This window comes from Hippopotamus amphibius, chromosome 4, assembly GCF_030028045.1.
Source record: "Hippopotamus amphibius kiboko isolate mHipAmp2 chromosome 4, mHipAmp2.hap2, whole genome shotgun sequence".
In the NCBI taxonomy this organism is placed as follows: domain Eukaryota; kingdom Metazoa; phylum Chordata; class Mammalia; order Artiodactyla; family Hippopotamidae; genus Hippopotamus; species Hippopotamus amphibius.
Genome location: NC_080189.1, coordinates 19,048,703 through 19,067,193, shown reverse-complemented (window position 1 = coordinate 19,067,193; position 18,491 = coordinate 19,048,703). Strand labels below are relative to the sequence as shown.

Sequence of the window (18,491 nt, the reverse complement as noted above, 5' to 3'; positions counted from 1 at the left end):
CGCAAATAGCATCATGGATTATTCTTAATTCAAAAATTATCCGAGAAAAACTAGGAAAGGCTGCAGCAAATAGGCATGATTTTAAGACATCCAAGCCCTTCTTTTCTACTATTATGTGATGTTCTGTTCTAATAAGATTTTTTTTTGTCTTCATACTTGTAAAAAAATTGGCTCCTCTGTGAACAAAAGTATAAGCTATATCCTTTACTTCCCATGAAATTTTAACAGGAATTCAGGAAAATTTCCTTCCTTACCTTTGCTAGTCCTGACCACCTAATAGAAATAAAGATTGATTCATTCTGCTTTCCAGATAGAGAATAATAAAGGAGGAAGAAAAGAAAGGTGTAAATGTTCATTGCAGGCCTATAGCATGCTAGGTCCAGTAATAGGCACTTTATACGTTATCCCATTCATTCATTCACTCACTCACTCACTCACTCACCAGTACATTTTCATGGAGCGTGTTATGTGTCATGGAACTTGCTAAATGCTCGGGATAGAATTATGGATAAGACCATGTTCTTGCCATCAAAAAGCCCATGCTCATACAATGACAGCCCACTGTGGCAATGCCTCCATAGAGGTATTAACAAAGTACTGCCTAGGCACAGAGGAGTAAAAACCCATCAAGGCAGTTATTATTATCTTCATTTTAAAATAAGTAACTGATATCCAACAAAGATATCATACCTAAGGTCATACCTCTGTTATGACCCCACAGCCTGTCTTCCTTCACAATTCCATGCTGCTTTCAAGGGAAAGATCTATGTCCAACCCAACTGATCAGTGTAAAGCTTTGTTAGCAATCCAGTGAATCTGTTTGTTACAGAATGCCAAGAGAATTCTTACTTTCATTGGATAATTGCCTTTTTCTTGAAGTATAAGAGCAATTTCCTTAGTCTCTTGCTTTATTTAGTCTGTTTGTTAGCTAAATTCCTATTTTTAGTATCCCATCAATACACCTTGTCCCCCTTATCTACTAGTTTATACAAATATCTGTGTATGTATGAAAAAAAGGATCCTATGAAAATCAAGAGATTTTCCCACAGACGTAAAAATTTACACGGAAATACAAACATACTATAGACAAGTGTTACTCAAGATACACATACAATTGAAACAAGTGAAGAGAAAACTTTGTGCAAGGGCTTAATGCACGTGAGAGGCACTGGAGATAGATTTGGGAAGAGCAGTCTTTGAAAGTAAAGAGGAGAAACTGTGGTTAGGAAGCAAAGGGCTGAATGCACTGAGAGGTTTCACAACATCTTAAGATGATAAGTAGTCCCTGTATTTGAATTGCTTTTGTATGGGCCACTTGCAAAAACATTCAATATTTCCCTTCTAAGATATAGTAAGCCAAAATATATATGTGGAAAGTTCACTAAGTCATTGGTAAATAATCCAGTGTTGACTTTTAATTTAGAAATAACTGGCCAAATTGATCCCAGCCTTCCTGACTGCGATTTTCTCCCCGCAGAGTACATTGATTTGTATTACCTTTTTGTTTTCTCTCATTGTTTGTCTTTCGTTTTATTATTTTATTTTTCTACTAGTGTAATATATGACTGAGAATATTGAATTTTCATGATTTTATTTATTTTGAGCTCATAAATTCCCTTTAGTTGTCATCTTTCCAGATTGAGGCTTCATCTTTTTCTACTCAAGTTATTAAAATAATTGTTTTATTGATGTGTAACATAGAGAAAAGTGCACAAATCATAATGGTACAGCATGATGAATTTTCACAAAATGACCACAATGATGTAGTCAACACGCAGATAAAGAAACAGAACTTTACTTATGTTCTGTGCCCCTTTCCACAGTCATGCCTCCTCCCCACACCCCTGGCCACTGCCTCAGGATAACCATCATTCTGATTTCTAATACCAAGTATTAGTTTTGTCTGTTTTTGAATTTTATTTTATTTTATTTTATTTTATTTTATTTTATTTTATTTTATTTTATTTTAAGGCTGTTCAGTGCAGCATGTGGGATCTTAATTCCCTGACCAGGGATTGAACCCATGCCCCCTGCATTGGGAACATGGAGTCTTAACCACTGGACTGCCAGGGAAGTCCCTGAATTTTATATTAATGTAATTCTATAGAATTTGTGCGTGTGTGTGTATGTCCAACTTTTGTTGTTTAAAATTGGGTTTCTGGGATTCATTGCCTGAGTGATGCTTAGATTATTCTAATTTGCAATACAGTATTTCATTGTTTTCCTACTACAATTTATCTGTTTTACTATTGATAGACACTGAGGTGATTTCCAGTTTGTGGATGTTGTGAATAGTGCTGGTATGAGCATTCTAGTTCATGTCTTCTGATGAATATATGCATGGATCTTTGTCATGTATATACCTAGGAGTAAGATTTCTGGGTCTTCAGATATACAAAAATTCAGTTTTAGCAGATACTGCCAAATATCGATATTTTACCTAAGTATACCAATTTACATTCCCACAGTGGTGCATAAGAGTTACAGTTGCTTATCAAAACTTTGAATAATCAGTCATTTAAATTTTAGTTATTCAGTGGTATGTAATCTGAATTTGAATTTTTCTAATGATTAATGAGATTGAGCACTTTTTCATATGTTTATTGGCCATTTTAATATCCTCTTCTGTGAAATACCTATTAAAGTCTTTACTTATTTTCCCATTGAGTCATCTTTTTTATTGATTTGTGGGAATTCTTAGTATAAATTAGATAAAGTCCTTGTCAGCTATATGCTTTACTAGTATATATTTCCTCAATCTGTTTCTTTCCTTTTCATCAATTTTTTTCCTTTATGGTTAATAACTTATACATCCTGTTTACAAGATATTTATGTATCCCAAGATTATGGAGGTATCTTCTTTTTTCTGAGAGCTTTAAGATTTTTTTTTAATTAATTTATTTATTGGCTGCGTTGGGTCTTTGTTGCTGCTGCACGGGCTTTCTCTAGTTGCGGCAAGAGGGGGCTACTCTTCTTTGAGGTGCACAGGCTACTCAGTGCAGTGGCTTCTCTTGTTGCGGAGCACAGGCTCTAGGCACGCGGGCTTCAGTAGTTGTGGCTTGCGGGCTCAGTAGTTGTGGCTCACGGCCTCTAGAGCACAGGCTTAGTAGTTGTGGTGCACAGGCTTAGTTGCTCCTGACTTGTGGGATCTTCCTGCAGCAGGGATCGAACCCATGTCCCCTGCATTGGCAGGCGGATTCGTAACCACTGCGCCACCAGGGAAGCCCTTTCTGACTTTAATGTGTAAGTTTTCACATTTAGATCTACAGTCAATCTGGAATTGGGGGAGGGGAGCGTATGATGTTAAATAAAAGTCAAGATTTGGTTTTCTTTTTTTCCGTATGAATACCCAGTTAAGGTGTTAGGTGTTGCTACTTTCCCACAAATTGACTTTCTCTATCAGCTGGTGGTTTGATAGAGTTGGGGAAGTTCACTTTAGTTGAATGAGGGCTGAGGTGATTTGAAACTCATCTGCTGTTTTGTATGACTCCATTGATCTCTAGTTTGCTCCTTCTCCACGGATGAACTCTCCAAAGGTCTGAGACTGTATCCCAAGATCCTTTCCTCCTTTTTTTCCTTGCTTCCATTTTTTTTAATCAAAGTGTAATTTATATACAGTAACATTTACTCTTTTTAGTGTACAGTTCTATAAGTTTTGACAGTACAGATAGTTGTGTAACTTCCACCACAATTAAGATATAGATATACCAACTCCAAAATGGATCTTCTTTCTTGAACTTTGAGTTTTTTCCACTTAGCTCCATGAGACTGCAGAAAATTCTGTTGTGCTTTTCAGAAACATTCTGCTTAGTTTCTTATTCTCTTATATCCTCTTGTCCTTTCTACTCCAAGTGTTCAGTCATGGAAAGAGCTTTGGAGTCAAACAAATCAGCAGTTTCAAATCAGCTACTCGTTAACTCTGTGACAGTGAATCTGAATCTGTCTCCTTACTTTCAAATAGGATACTAAAAACAACTATTTGCACAGTTTTCTTTTGAAGCGTAATTAGATAACAAATATCAAGTACCTTGCACATAGTAGGTTCAACAGATTATAGATATTATTATGTGATACATTATTCTTTCCCTCGGAACTATAAAATACACTTATGTCTTAGAAATAATGGAGAATGGGTGGGGTAGGTGATCCCTGGAAATCAGTACCTTTCTCTGGGAACTCTGTTAGATGCTGAAAAGTGTGAACTTGATTGAACTCGTTTTATTTACAACCATAACAAGGTCATTCATAGATACTGAGACATACACAATACATTTTTTCCCTCAAAAGACCATAGAATTCTACATAAACCATCTGAATTGGAGGGATCTTAAAAATCTATTCCAAATGCTTCATGTTACAGATGAAAGAATTGAGGGGCCAAGAGTGCTTAAATGACTTGGTCGAGGTCAATTCACTCATTAGTATTTACTTAAGTGACCCAAATTCCCCAAGATCACATATTTCTTCTCTTCTAAAATACTCCTAGCTCCCATATTCAGCTATAAATGTAAAACAGAGACAGCTCACAAGAGACAATTATTAATGTTTTATTGTTACTGGCACATTTTGACTAAAACCCATAGATCTATTTTTAAATATTTTATTTTAATTTCCATCCCCACAAATTATGTGACTTCCTGCCAACTAAGACTGAAATAGCTTCTTACCATTCCTTTCCCATTCCAAGGATTATATCCTATAGCATTTCATTCTTCTATTATTAAGAAATATTCTGCCTTATCCTCCAAAGCACAAGACTGAAAGGAGCTCATGTAAACCCACAGAAGGCAGCTTCTCAAGTTCACCAAGTGAACAGGAGCGCAGGAGGACCTCTATTGTTCTGGGCACTGGACGCACAGGTGACCATGTGTGTCCCTGGCACTCTCCCCTGTGAGTAAAGACAGATTACCAGGACCTCTGCCACCCTCATGCTTGCTGGCAAAGGTAGTACTTTGAGAATCAATTTTTGGTAAGTCCCTTTGTCCAGGACAACTTTCAGCATTGTGTATTCTGCTAATGGGCAGATAAGCCTGAATCCCTTATGGACTGAACAACTTGCAAGAGTTTCATGATCATAGAGCACACGCTCATTTCATGAAACCCTCTACTTCACACCGGGATTCTCAGGGGCTCCTAGAGGAACACTCTTCACATGAGTGACTCCTTCCTAGAAATGTATTTTCAGCCTAGATATCTCCTCTTCGGAGAGACGATCCAATTTTCAGTGGCCCTCCAGCGGCCCTCTATCACGTCATGCTCTTTTATTTACTCGCTATTGGAAACATGTGTCCTATCTGTACTCCACCAGAATGTAAGATCCATGAAAGCAGAGTCCTTGCTCCTCACTCTGTGTTCTGTCCTGGCTTACAGAACTCACTCAATGAATAAACGAATGTGGGCGTGTATCCTTCCCAAACCCCCATCAGGTTGGATCAGCCCCTGGATTTGAATACTGGTTTCATTACTTACTAGCTGGGTGAATTCAGGCAGATGTCTTAAGCATAGCAAACTTCTCAGTGCTTCTTCCTAAGTTAAGAACATGTATCTCACTAGGTTGTTGTAGTGATAAATGAGATAGATGTGTGCAAGGAGCTTAGCACAGGGCCTGGCACTAAAAGCCCTTAATACGCAGTAGTTATTAGTATCTGCATAATGAGAGCAGAGCATATTATAAAAGAATCATGGGGAATTTTTAATATAAATACTAGTGTTCAAATCAAATGATCCTAACTCAGCTGCACAAGGCAAAATTATAAATTAGTGAAAACCTGGTTCTTCTTGTTGACTCCATAAAGTTACTCATTTTTACAAAGGATCCCTAATTTAACCTTTACCATAACTCCCTATGATAATAAGTTATTTGAGAGCCTCCCCTTTATCCAACCCCTTAGTATCCCTTTGAAAAATGGCTTCTTTCTGTGAACACTTATGGTAGGCATTTTAAAGTAGAATTGTAACTACTTTTTTGCAAGTAGGTCCTGTCAATATTTTTCCATTTGTGTTACCTAGGAAGGTGCTAGTTTCTGTTTCTCATGCTACTGAATGGCTTTAGGTAGAGGTTTCCTGAGGGTATTCAGAAAATCACTCCTCTTGGAGGACTAGAAAGTTGATGGAAAGGGAGAAATACCTCCTTTCTTTTTATGACACCTTGATTCTCCCATAGTGAATGCTTTCATATAAAACTCAAATTTCCCCACATGCCTGAGCAGACAGTTCAATCAAAGGAGCAGTGAACAGCACCTGGCTGTTTGCCGCTGGCTGGGGAGGGAACTGTGGGAGGGAGACGGGCTCATTTACCTCACACCGTCCAGCTCTCTCTCCCGGCCCCTCTTCCTTCGTCGTGGGTCGCTCCCTTCCTTACCATGTCCAGTCTAGACTTAGCTTTGCCTGCAGAGAATTTCAGCAACTGCCTCTGACGCAGGTCCGTCAGAATCTATGTGTTGGGCACTGAACGAAAGGCTTAAAGGGATCCAGTGAGTAATGATTCACCCAGGCATCTATTTGAAGTTGCAAGGTAGCTGACAGTAGAGACAAATCTTAAAACAGGGAGTGAGAGCTTCATCAACTTTCTGGCCCTTCCATCATAAGTCTGAAAATAGAAGGTATATCTGATGAGAAACTCTACGTTTAGTCACTTTGCTATTCACTTTATGGTTTCTCTCAAAAGCCTTTCTGTCTTTGTCTCACTAACGAGATAGTTTATAAACATACACACAGACTGTACAGACCAAAAAAAAATTTTTCCCCTGATCCCTGATTTCTTTATTTTTTCTTTAATTCATTCCCAATTAAAGACAAAAACAAAAACAAGCAAACAAAACCTGAGGGAATTGAGACCAGGGAAAGGGAAACCAGGCAAATAAACACTGACCCTGCCAGAGGGTTTGGGGAAGGTACCCTGGATTTTTTTGCCTACGAGGTTAAGTCTCTTGGTGCATTCATACACAATCCAGGCGAGTAACTCCTTGCTTCCTTCTAGTCTATGCCTTAGTTGAAATTTGAGGGTCAAGAATGGGAGGCCTACGTGGAGTGGCTACTATAATCTACATCAGCATCTGAATGTAGAGAACTTCTCTTAAGGTGCAAATTCCTGGGCACCTGTCATATTTTTTTACAAAACTCTCCCAGAAGATTTTGATCGGCAGCCAGTCTAAGAACCTCTATGCTAGGGGGACAGCACACCATAAGTGCCGCAAAGCCGGGTATGATGGTTATTTGTTCACTGGCATATCTGCAATATGTTCCTGGCACATAGAGAGGCACAGGACCTGGAGGGAGCCCTCGTACCAGACCCCACCATGTGCACAGGGCTCAGGGATTTGGAGAAGAAGGCTGCATCTTTATCCCAGTGACTCGCAACATGGCAGCACTTGAGACTCACCAGGGACAGTTGAGAAAGACATATGCCTGGTTGCCAGCCCCCAGAATCCTGATTAGGTTGATCAGACGTGGGTCCCTGGATTGGGTCTATTTTTTTTTTCCTGGCTGCGACGGGTCTTCGTTGTGGCACATGAGATCTTCCTTGCGGCATGCGGGGTCTTTCGTTGAGGCATGCGGGTTTCTATTTGTGGCGCGTGGGCTACAGGACGCGTGGGCTCCGTAGCTGCAGCATGCAGGTTTAGTTGCCCTGTGGCATGAGGGATCTTAGTTCCCTGACTAGGGATCGAACTCGCGTCCCCTGCATTGGGAAGTGGATTCTTAACCACTGGACCAGCAGGGAAGTCCTGGATTGGGTCATTTTTAAAGCTCCTTGGGTAATTGTAGTATGCAGCTAAGGTCAAGACCATCAGTTAACTCCCAGGCCCTTGAAGGAACTAAATTATAAGCCAGGTTTAGGCAAATTTTCCAGCTAGGAGATGTCTCACAGATTTTCTTGTCCCCCTTTCCACAAATTTATAGAAAAGACCACCAAAACTTGGCCCACAGTAGAAGAAAAGGAATTTAAATGGGATTTGGAGCTCATATCACTTTCTGGCATTGTAACCTAGAAGTGTAATTATATGTTTTTTATCACTCCAACTCGATAGTAGGCTCCTTAAGATCAGTGCCCACATCCCCAGAATACTGAGCAAAGTACTCTAAATGTATGACAATATAACAGTTGTTTAGATGCATGCATTTGGGACAAGTAGCTCCCAAAGAGGTGGTAGCGGTTGATGGATGGGAGCTGAAGACAGCCCGAGTGACTGCTCAGGAGTAAGGAAATGGACGGCAGCTGGTCTTGCTGACCAGTTTACAAGTCCCTCAAGTCTCCCTGATCCCTAGTTTGCCTTCCTCAGATGGATACAAACCATAGGTAACATGTTAGGCAGGCTTTTGTTTTGGTTTGGTTTTCACCTGTGAAAACTGAAATGAGAATCTAGGAATCCAGGATCAATTTCCAGCAGTGTGATTCCAAGCCAGTCCCTTAAACTCTATGAGCTTCTGTTTTCTTCCAGTGCAAAATGGCAAGGGGGGGATGGGAAAGCAAGGCATGTTCTTAATGTCCACTCGAGCCCCATTATTCTACTAAATGAAAGGCAAACATTAAAACCCAGAGTTGCACATCCCGTCTTCATACCCATTAGGATCCCTTGTTGCATCGTGTTGGGGTAGGTTTAGGGGTGTGATGGTGATTTACTGTCACAGTTAATTATTTCTTTGGCCCTTCTAATAGTTAATATCTATTACTGTGTTTCAAGTGCGAGAGAGTTAACTCTAGGTTACCTACTAGTACATGTCTACAATTATTTCTAATCCTCCAGAGCTTCCTCTTCCACCTATTAGCCGAGTTCCTAAGCATCAACAGCAGAAGACTTTGGACAAAGCAAAGGTTCCAAAAAGACTTGGAGAGTCTGAGGCTGAGGTTTGGAGAGTGAGCTTAGAGAAGGCAGTGTCTCTGACTGTGTTCTAAAGCCTGTTGTCTCTGATCATTTGGCATTGGAGTACTCCCTGCTTTGTACTAACTATAGCACCTTCTCCCCTCCATTATTTAGAAGAATTTAGGGATTGACTCTGTAATAACTGTATATATTTTGTTTATAATGCAAATGCACGATATCTATTTATATCTGTGCTTTATTTCCCCTTTATGGTCTTAACCAACAATAGTACCTGTGGAAGAAATTGTATTTTAAGATATATAGTTCCACGCTAACTAAAATTCATTCCACTTATGTTTCCAACCTTCTTTTATACCAGGTATCATTAAAAAGTTTCAAGATCATCCAACCGAATTCATAGGGATTGGTGACCAATCAGAGGTTTACAAGTGGACATCTGATTGCTTACCTGTGAGTAGAGTTTATGTGATTTTGTTGGGGGAGGGAGCTCTGATGTTAGCAGTTATATAGCCTCTCTGCCTGATTTTCTAAATTCTTGCACCTAAAGATGCATTGTGAGAAACCAAGCTTTCTGCTGTGCCCCTCACAGTTTACTTACTGAGTAATCTATCAAGTTTGGAAGGAATTGTTTTCCTGCTTTGTAATCTGATTTTTTGCTTTATTTTTAATTTTATCTTGCATATATAATATCTTAAGCAAAACAATCCCCAATCAATAATGAAGTTCTCACTTCCCAAGAACAATGTTGCTGACTTGAGGGAATAGAGAGATGATGAGTCAGTCTTCATGGTGAAGAAGCTCACCTTTGAACAAACACCGATGATTTCAGGAGGAAGTACCCCTCACTCTGAGCAAAGCCTCCTCACCAAGGAGAACTTCTACCAGCAGAAGGTCTACCTGGGGAGCAGAAAGAGGGGATTTCAGAAGGTAGAGGATGGAGAAACTAAAGGAAACTTCACTCTTTCACAGTTTTTCCAATGTTAGCTCTAGCAGTGAGAAAAGCTTTGCTATGGCTGCCATAGCAAAATACCACTGATTGGGTGGCTTACATAGCAGAGATTTATTTTCTCACAGTTCTGGAGAGTGGACATTCAAGATCAAGGCGTTGGCAGGTTTGGTTTCTTCTAAGGCCTCTCTCCTTGGCCGTCTTTTCCTGTGTCTTCACATGGCCATCCCACTGCCAGCACACGTGTTGTGTGTGTGTCTCTCTCTGTCCAACATTTCCTCTTCTTAGAAGGACAGCAGTCATATCAGACAAAGACCCACCCTAATGACTTCATCTTAACTTAATTAGCTCTTGAATGACCTGATCTCCAAATTTGGTTGTATTCTAAGGTGCTGGGGGTCAGGACTTCAACATACACATTTGGGGGGAACACAATTCCATCCATAATACCCCATGGCCTTTTCTTCTCTATATGCTGATTTTTAGTATGTTGCACGTGGCCTGTTCTCTGATTCCCCTCTCCCGAACTCCCTTAGCATTTATATCACTCTTAGAATATTTGGTTTTCCTACAGAGTGTTGTAATCCTTTGTATACATCTCTCATTTCCCTATTACATTATGTAATTTTTGAAGTTGAAGAGTGTGACTTTCACATCTTTCACAGCACTAGAGGAGGTTTTATAAACAGTAAGCATTTAATAGCACTTATTAAATGAGTGAGTATTCGAATATATGAATGGGTGGATAAGAAGATGCAGTCTCGACCCACAGTTTATTTGCTTTAAGACTACCTCCAAATGATGATTATTAGTGGTGCTTCCTCCTCACCTGTTGCCTGCCTCCCAACCCTCAAGGAGCGGAAATGAATCTAAGCTGGAGCGAGGGACTGAAAGAAAGATACGATTAACTGATGGCAGGAGACTTCCCTCGCTCCTCAAAGAGTCAGGAGAGCGTAAACAGCGTGAACGTGCTCCAGCTACACTCTTCCATGAGAACACTCTTTTAGGAGCCAAGAGGGAAGGACAGTGGGTTTCGATTGGGACTTGCTAATTTAAGGGCCTGTGGGACAGCCAAGGGTGTGCATCTGGAAGACAAGGAATATGCACAATCTGAAGCCCAGGTGAGAACTAGAGACAGAGGTTTTCACAGTCATAACCTACACCTAAGAATTAAAACCATGACAGTGGATGAGCCCACCCAGGAAGGCTGTGGAGGGAGAGGAGCAGTGGTTTAAAAATGCCACCAGAAATTGCATGTACGAAGTGTTCCTGGTAAGTAACAGGAGAGGGGGACCCCCCCACCCCAATAGGAAGAAACCTAAATGCTACTTCTAATGAGAGTTTGTAAGAACATGTATATTAGCTAATGTGGATATCTATCTATTTCTCTCTCCACTTATTCCTTAGGTCCTATGTTATTCCTTCTTCTTCCTTCCCTTTAGGGACTATGCCCCAAACCAATCCTGTGGTGCTTTCCCTAGCCAGTCTTTCTCCCCCTCTAGCTCACTCCACCCATGAGCATGTGTTTGGCTCCCCAGCTGCATGCCCAGGGATGTCATACATCAACACTTGCCTTTAGGACCATCTTCTTCATCCCAGTCAGAGCTGATCAGACTGGATAGTGGGGGAGGCCCAGCGTTAGACTCCTTAATATCCAAAGAGACAGAGTGCAGGTCCTTTTCAAGGTCAAGAGACTGGGACTCTGTTGCCATGGAACACCATCTTGTCCAGACAGTCAGACTTAGTTGGGGGGAGTGTACCTACTTTGCACGGAACCCCCTCCTTAGTCTATGGTTTCCTGCTGGTCTCCCCACCCCTCCTGTGCTCTCAAGAAGGCTTTGGTGGTATTTTCTTGTTTCACTCCCAGGCCAGAATAGGGGCTAGTGAAGCATGGAGAGGCCAGTCCACGAGTCGTGGTGGACATAACAAGCTTCTCCTCTCTGGGCCCCACCATTAAATGTCGTTTCTACTTGGGCTGTGTTTACCCCAGCACTGAATGTCCCAGTTTTTTCCTGTGTGATACAAACCAAAGAGGGAAAACTATTCATTCATTTCTCTTTTATTTTATAAAGTGTCATTTCTTTTCCTTGCTTTTTTTTCTTTCTCCATTGGTTCTCTTTCTTTAGCAGAAACCCTTGATCTTTGTTTGGATTGTTGGATTATTAGCAGAAGAGGCTATCAGAGGTCTGTAAGTTTCCTCCTTCTCTGCCTGCCCCCTTCCATTTCTTAAAAATGAGCTTTGAGATACCAGATTTCTTTAAGTACCCCCCACTTCCATTATTTTCCTCTTGATATTCTTCAAGTCGCCAGGAAAAAGATGCCATTTTTCACTCAGTTACCTAAAATGCCAGTGACACCCGTGTCAGTGATTTTTACATGAATTGCTATTTGTATAAAATAAGAAAGGAGAAATTCTGAAGTCAAGAGGAAACAGCTCTGCAATCCATGAATGGCCCAGGTGGGGTGTTCCAAATGAATGGTGGCCAGTGGCCAGCAGAGGTGCCTCTCGACTGTGTTTCATTAATTTCAGTCAGCTATAGGATTTGGAGAGAAAGATAATTTTCCTACAAGCATGTAAAAGAAGTACTTTGAGTTGTAAGCACCTAGCAGGCTTTGCCTTGTTTTAGAACAGCATAAATGGGCATTTTTATAACCACTGTGGGCCAATATTTTTTGAGTCAGTTGAAGCTCCAGATGGAATGGAAAGAGAAGGGTATTTTCCCTTCCTCTTTTCTTGAGTTTTGCAGAACAAGCCTCCCTGGACACCCTTGACAAAGTATTCAGTCTCCCGTTTAGTTCAAGTGCGTCTGTGCTTGTTATAGCAGGATCTGAAGGGGTCTTTCTTACACTAAAAGTCTTTTCTACAGATTTCTGGTAGTGGCTGTAGGACGAGACTCATATGTGAAAAGATTTTTAATTCACCTTCTTCCCAAGCATCTTAAGAAGACTGCTCTCAGGTCCTTGTCATGGTATATAAGGAGGAAAATATACCATGAGCCCAAGTTTGGTTAGGAATTGAGGGGACACAAGGAACATGGGTTCTCATGGCCTTTCCAGTTCTGGAAACTTTCATGATAAGGGAGGTAAGAGGACATTCCAGCATCACCATGTGCAGATTTTGTAACTTTGGCCAAGTGATGGTATTTCATTGGCCAGGGAACTGCACTGGCCTTAAGAGGCACCTTCATGGAGAACACATTCCTGCCTAGGACAGCTTTTGATGGAAGAGGTTGTGTCAGGGTGGGCAAGCCAAGATCAGGGCACAGGTACCAGGGAGAAAAACAAACAGTGGTGCCAGAAGTTCTTGTCTAGAACTCCTTTCCAGACTTTTGTTCCAAAAAGCATGAGTGAGTATGCAGTAAAGAGAAAAAATGATCTTGCTATTTAGCTTTCAAACAAAACTATCAAAAGTCTGAGGTTCCAACTGTGATGGGATTTGTACAGTTCAAGGCCACAGACTCAACTACTTCCAAACTTTGCTTTGGGATGTTCAACAAAACAAAGTTGTAAACATCTTGCACTAGTCGACCTAACAGTCCTCCAATAGGATTTCAAGGCTCAATCTGGGTGAAAAAGACTGAGACATTTTCCTTCCTACTATTCTCTGTATCCCAGGTCCAACTTAATGCCAAATTAAATCTAGACTTTTTAAAATCTACTTTTACTGGAGGAAAAGGCAGAGCTGCATTCCCTGAAACAGATATTTTAAGGCCAAACTTATTACTTGGGGTTTTTTCTCCTCCTTTTCACTAATTCAAAACAAAATGTCTATCATTCACTCTAACACCAGCCTTTAAGAGCTGGAGACAAATGGAGTCTGAATATTCACGCCAGCATGGTACAAATGAGCTGTGATTTCAGGATGCTGGCTGTTTCTCTGACAGGGGAAAAGAGAGGTTGACTAGTTTAATATCTTTGGCTGAAAACACTTTGTTAAAGAGGGATGGAGACAGCCAACATTAATATCGAGTACTGTTATTTAATGACCAAGAATGACATATTGTGGAATGGGGCATCCTAAGTTTGGAGAAGAGTGTGTTTATCATATCCAGAGGATGCGGAGAGGGAGGGAATACAAACATATGGCGAGCTTGAAGGAAGGGGCTCTTCTAAAAGCATTTTCTCCAAGTTCTTCAAAGAATTCCTCCCATAAGTATATTATACCCATGATTGTGGATCTGATTCCATCACAGACTCACAAGATTTATAAACATAAAGACGTGTGTTATAATGAGAGGCTCTGGGGACATATCTACTGCCTCCCCCAGATTGCTGGCTAATGGTTTAGAAATGAAATGTGCAGTTGTAAGTTGGGGTTGATGGGGGGAGGCTTGTGACCACTATTAGCACCATCTGTCCTTTTTCTGTTCCTCAAACATACATATTCAGCCACTCATTAATTTATTCGCTCTACAGCTATATATTGAATTGGAACTTCTCCATCCAGTGCTATATTAGATCTGGGCTGCATTAACAATTCTAGTGTACCTTCCTTCTTTCCTATAAAATGAACTTTTTTTTTTTATTCAATACAATGAAAATTTAGTGATTCTAATAACATATTCATTGACGTAAATTGTGATTTCTGATACTGTATTTTTTATTGGCCTCATCTTGACAGAGAGTCATAATATTTTAAACTTCTCTGCCATCTCATCTCCCTAGCATTCTTAATGATGTGGTTTATAGGCAAAACACTGCAGTGCACTGGCTATATCTGTAATTCTTCTTTTCTGAAAATCGCTGTGAAGAATGCTGCTTAATTGCCCTCTGCCTTATTTGTTTCCTAAGTTTTGGTTTTCATGAAGAATTTTTCAGGAGGAGATGTAACAGTAGTATCAAAATAATTTAAAATTAAGAGCAAAGTAAGGGTTTGTGGCATTTTTATTGGCATGCTCATAAGAATCAAGGTGAGAGACCCAAAGTGATTCACCATGAAACCAATGGTCCTTAAGCCACAGGGCCCTCCACTTGAACAGACCTCTGCCACACCCCTGCCTAAGTTTTTTACATTTAACATTGCATTCTCTTTCTTAAAGGCCTCCCGAATAATTTTCAGGTCCCACAAAATCTGAGTCTGCCCTAAGATTGACACAAACAGATAATCTTAGATGATTTTGCTTCCTGTCTAAAACGAATTAAATGAAAAAGCAAAGAAATAGTCAAAGTGTGAAGTGTTGTAATTTTTTTTTTTTAAGACTTTAGGACAAATTCAGCTTATTTTCTAAAGTGAACCCCACTTAAATGAAATAACAAATCAGTTTGCCAAAGCCCAAATGAACATAAACAGGAGATTCATTTTTATTTCATTAATAAACATCAAATATGGACTCACCCAAACATCAAGCAAGCCAACTCCTCCCAACAGGAAGCAGCTTCTAGTCAGGGGCATTTGTAGAGGAGCACAGAGCCTTCAGGCAATCATGTGATCATTTCTTCAATGAGGTTCTGGCCATCAGCTACCTTGTAAATACTATGCATTTACAGGTCTTGTGAGACACAGTGTAGATCGTAATTAAAAGCACAGACTCTAGGGCTAGGCTGCCTGGGTGTAAATCATAACTCTACTATTTGCTAGCTCTGTGACCTTGGGCAAATGACACACCTTCTCTGGGCCTTAGTCTTCCTATCTGTAAAATGGAGACAATAAGGATTGTTATAAAGATTTAAATTAATATCTGTAAAAGTCTTAGACCTATGCTGGATACATAGTGAGTGCTATATAACCGCTGGCTAAATAAATAAACTTTCTCCATCCAGAGTGTATGGTAATATGAATTCAATTGTAAGTTCACTCTTGTAATTCCTTGCAGTGCCTAGCCTGGCACCTGATAGCTAATAAGGAAGGACTATACAAATCAGGGGTCACAAACCAGCACCCTGAGGCCCACACGGACCTGCAAATGTGCTTCCTTTGCCCAGCATGGTTTTTTTTAATATTTTGATTTTGAATTCTTTTAGGGATGCATGCCTTCTCTACTTTCCCCACAGGCCACCACTCTCCGAGTATTTATTTACCTCTTGGGTCCTTAAAAGCATTTGAGTTTGTCGTCTCCGGTGTAAATGAGTGAACACATAATGCGTGAGCTCTCCTGCAGTTGGTGGCAGTTTTATGGCTTGTTGGAGTAGACAGATGGGGCCAATGAGCCATTTCCACTCCCTGAGGCCCTACTTGATTGGCCTACCCACCTATTTCTATATTAGATGTCACAGGATGGAAAAAGAAAATAGGTAAGTTGAATAAGTACCTAGCAGAGATGTGCACTGCCTAATATCACAAGATCATTTTCATCATGGACTGAATTAATGAAGGCTATGTCAGTCATGGCCACCTAGGTTATGCTGAGGTCAGGGACAACTCAAAATCTCAGTGACTTAAACAACAAAGGTTGGTCACTCATGCTTTTTCTCTAACCCTGGATAGGCAGGGGTTTCCGGTCCACATCACTGCCATCCTTACTTGGGGACCCTGGCTGACAGCTACTATCTGGAAATATTGCTGGCTACCACGGTGGAGAGAAAAAGACTCTGAAGGGTTTAATATCAACAATTAAATGGTCTGCCCCAGAAGTGACATGACACGTCCGCTCACAACTCATTGGCCAGAACTAGTTACTTGGCCCCAGCTGACCACGAGGAGGGCAACAAGTACAGTTCTATAAGGTGCCCAGAAGGGGTAAAACAGGAACACAGGGCAAACAGCACTAAAGGCCAGAGCTGTGGAAGTTTTGGAACTTGGCTTTTTAGGCCAGAAGCTTTTCAGTAAGTTCAACTTAGCAACCATTCGCATGCATCTATAAAGGCAGAGCAAAACACTCAGCACTGTGAGGGAATATCAAAGGAGATGAAGGCCCTGACATTAAGCAGCTTCACACCTGCTCGAGAGAAAGAGAAGCTATAAAACATTTGAATAACAAAGTCATATATTATTGACCATCCAAAAGAACAGTGCTAACAGTGCTGCGGAATTTGAAAGAAAGGATGATTCTGGAATAAAGATAGGACTGAACTACACTCTAGAAAAATACATGGGAATTTGCAGGAGTGGAGGGCACTTCAGGTTACAAGAGAAAGGAAACAGGGAAAAAGGCCCAGAGACGGAAATACCAACTGGATTGTTGCAGAACTAAGGAGCTGGCCTGGCTGTGTTTGCGTGTGAGTGTGGGGTCAGGAGAGGTGTTGGATAGAGTGGAGCCATCCCTTGGAGGGCCTCGGAGGTCAACAGGGAAACAGGATGGTGGTGTGTGGGAGAAGATCATCCTTCCTCACTAACACCCCTCAAAACCGAGGCACCTAAACCTCCCAGGTATCAGCTTTTCCCCAAACCAAGAGTCATGGGTACCCAACCTTCCCAGACCCACAGGGCAGTCATTGAATGGAGACAGTAGTAAAACTTGGGTTGCTCCTGTTTCCAGTTTCAGGCATATTTGATCACTCATCCTGCTAACAAAGAATATTCAAGTTCAAGTGAAACAGCCTCTCATTGCTGGGGTCAGTTCAGCCCTTTTGCTATGGAACATCTGTTTTTGAAATTCGGCTGAGACCCTGACTTAAATCTGTTTAACTTAAAAAGCAGCAAGAGAACATCTTGTTTTCATGAATGTCCAGGGGCTGTGTGTCAACAAATTAAAGGTCTGTTTGTGGTATCCAAAGTAGAAAAGCCGGTCGTGAGATGTTCTGCCACTGGAGCAAATTTATTATGGGCTGTTCGTTTCTTGGAATCATGAGCCAAAGTTTGAAAAAACAAAGTGGAACAGCTACATTTAAATCAGCAAATTTCTACTTGATGGCAGTTGAGAAACATGATTTTGTTGTCAGAAGGTCACTGAGCAGGATGGTTTCTAGAAAGATGCCCTCCACCTTAGCCATGTGAAATTAATATCTTAATTGGATTCCCTGTGTCTGTATGAATTCCAGCAGATGGTATTTGATAGGTCATTGTATTTACACTACTTACACAGGATCTGAGGTTGGAGAGAAAGGATGAGAAAAGTTCACCATCCCTCAAACATGACTAGTTACTTTATTCTTCACTCACTTCTTTAGGACAGAAAAGTAGAGAAGAGTTCGATTTATCAGCACCCAGAAGAGCATGTGTCTGGCATATAATGATGTTGATATATATTTAATAAATACAAACTCCAGTCTCACACATTTATGTTCCCTTTATGAATGCATGTCTGTAGTGTGTTAATATCATTCTTGTTTCAAAAAGCTATTACTGCTTATATCGTATTTTAACCCAAAGAAAACCATTAGTCGTTCCTGTAGTTCTCTCATAGCAGCTTGTATTTCTCCTTCCTAACCCTTGTCCCAGTTTGCATTTTATTTATATATTGCCTGTCTCCACCATCAGACGATAAGCATGGTGAGAGCAGGGTAACTGCATTCACAACTTATTTGCCCCACCCAGCAACGCGGCAAATGGTACTTCATAAACATTTGTTGAATGTTTTTATTGCAGTTTTCATTGTGATGATGGTTGTAGAATATACATGAATTTAAACACAGTGAAGAAGACACTGAGGCTTAAAATGCAGTTGAATGTGGAGAGGCCTTTTGTGTGATGACACACGCCCATTCATTTGGCCATGCATTCTCCGTGGTGGGATGAGTTGTTCTAAACATCTCTGTGTTCTCAATTGAAAGTTGTCAGCCCACATCTGCCATGTAGCTGGCCAAGATTAATGTCAAAGCTCATGGCAATAGTTTAGGATTTTTTT

The 18,491-nt window shown here is 40.7% G+C and overlaps 1 protein-coding gene across 7 annotated transcripts in view; it reads left to right on the top strand.

Annotated features, from left to right (window-relative positions):
- The window catches only part of CALD1 (caldesmon 1), a 183,938-nt gene that overhangs the window by 58,311 nt on the left and 107,136 nt on the right, over positions 1 to 18,491 (top strand). For 6 of the 7 annotated variants that reach the window (XM_057732924.1, XM_057732923.1, XM_057732929.1 and 3 more), the window contains exon 2: positions 9,181 to 9,272. The exons of the other annotated variant lie outside the window; for it this stretch is intronic. The gene's annotated coding sequence lies outside the window, so the exon portion shown is untranslated. The remainder of the gene's footprint in view (positions 1 to 9,180; positions 9,273 to 18,491) is intronic. 7 annotated transcript variants of the gene reach the window in all.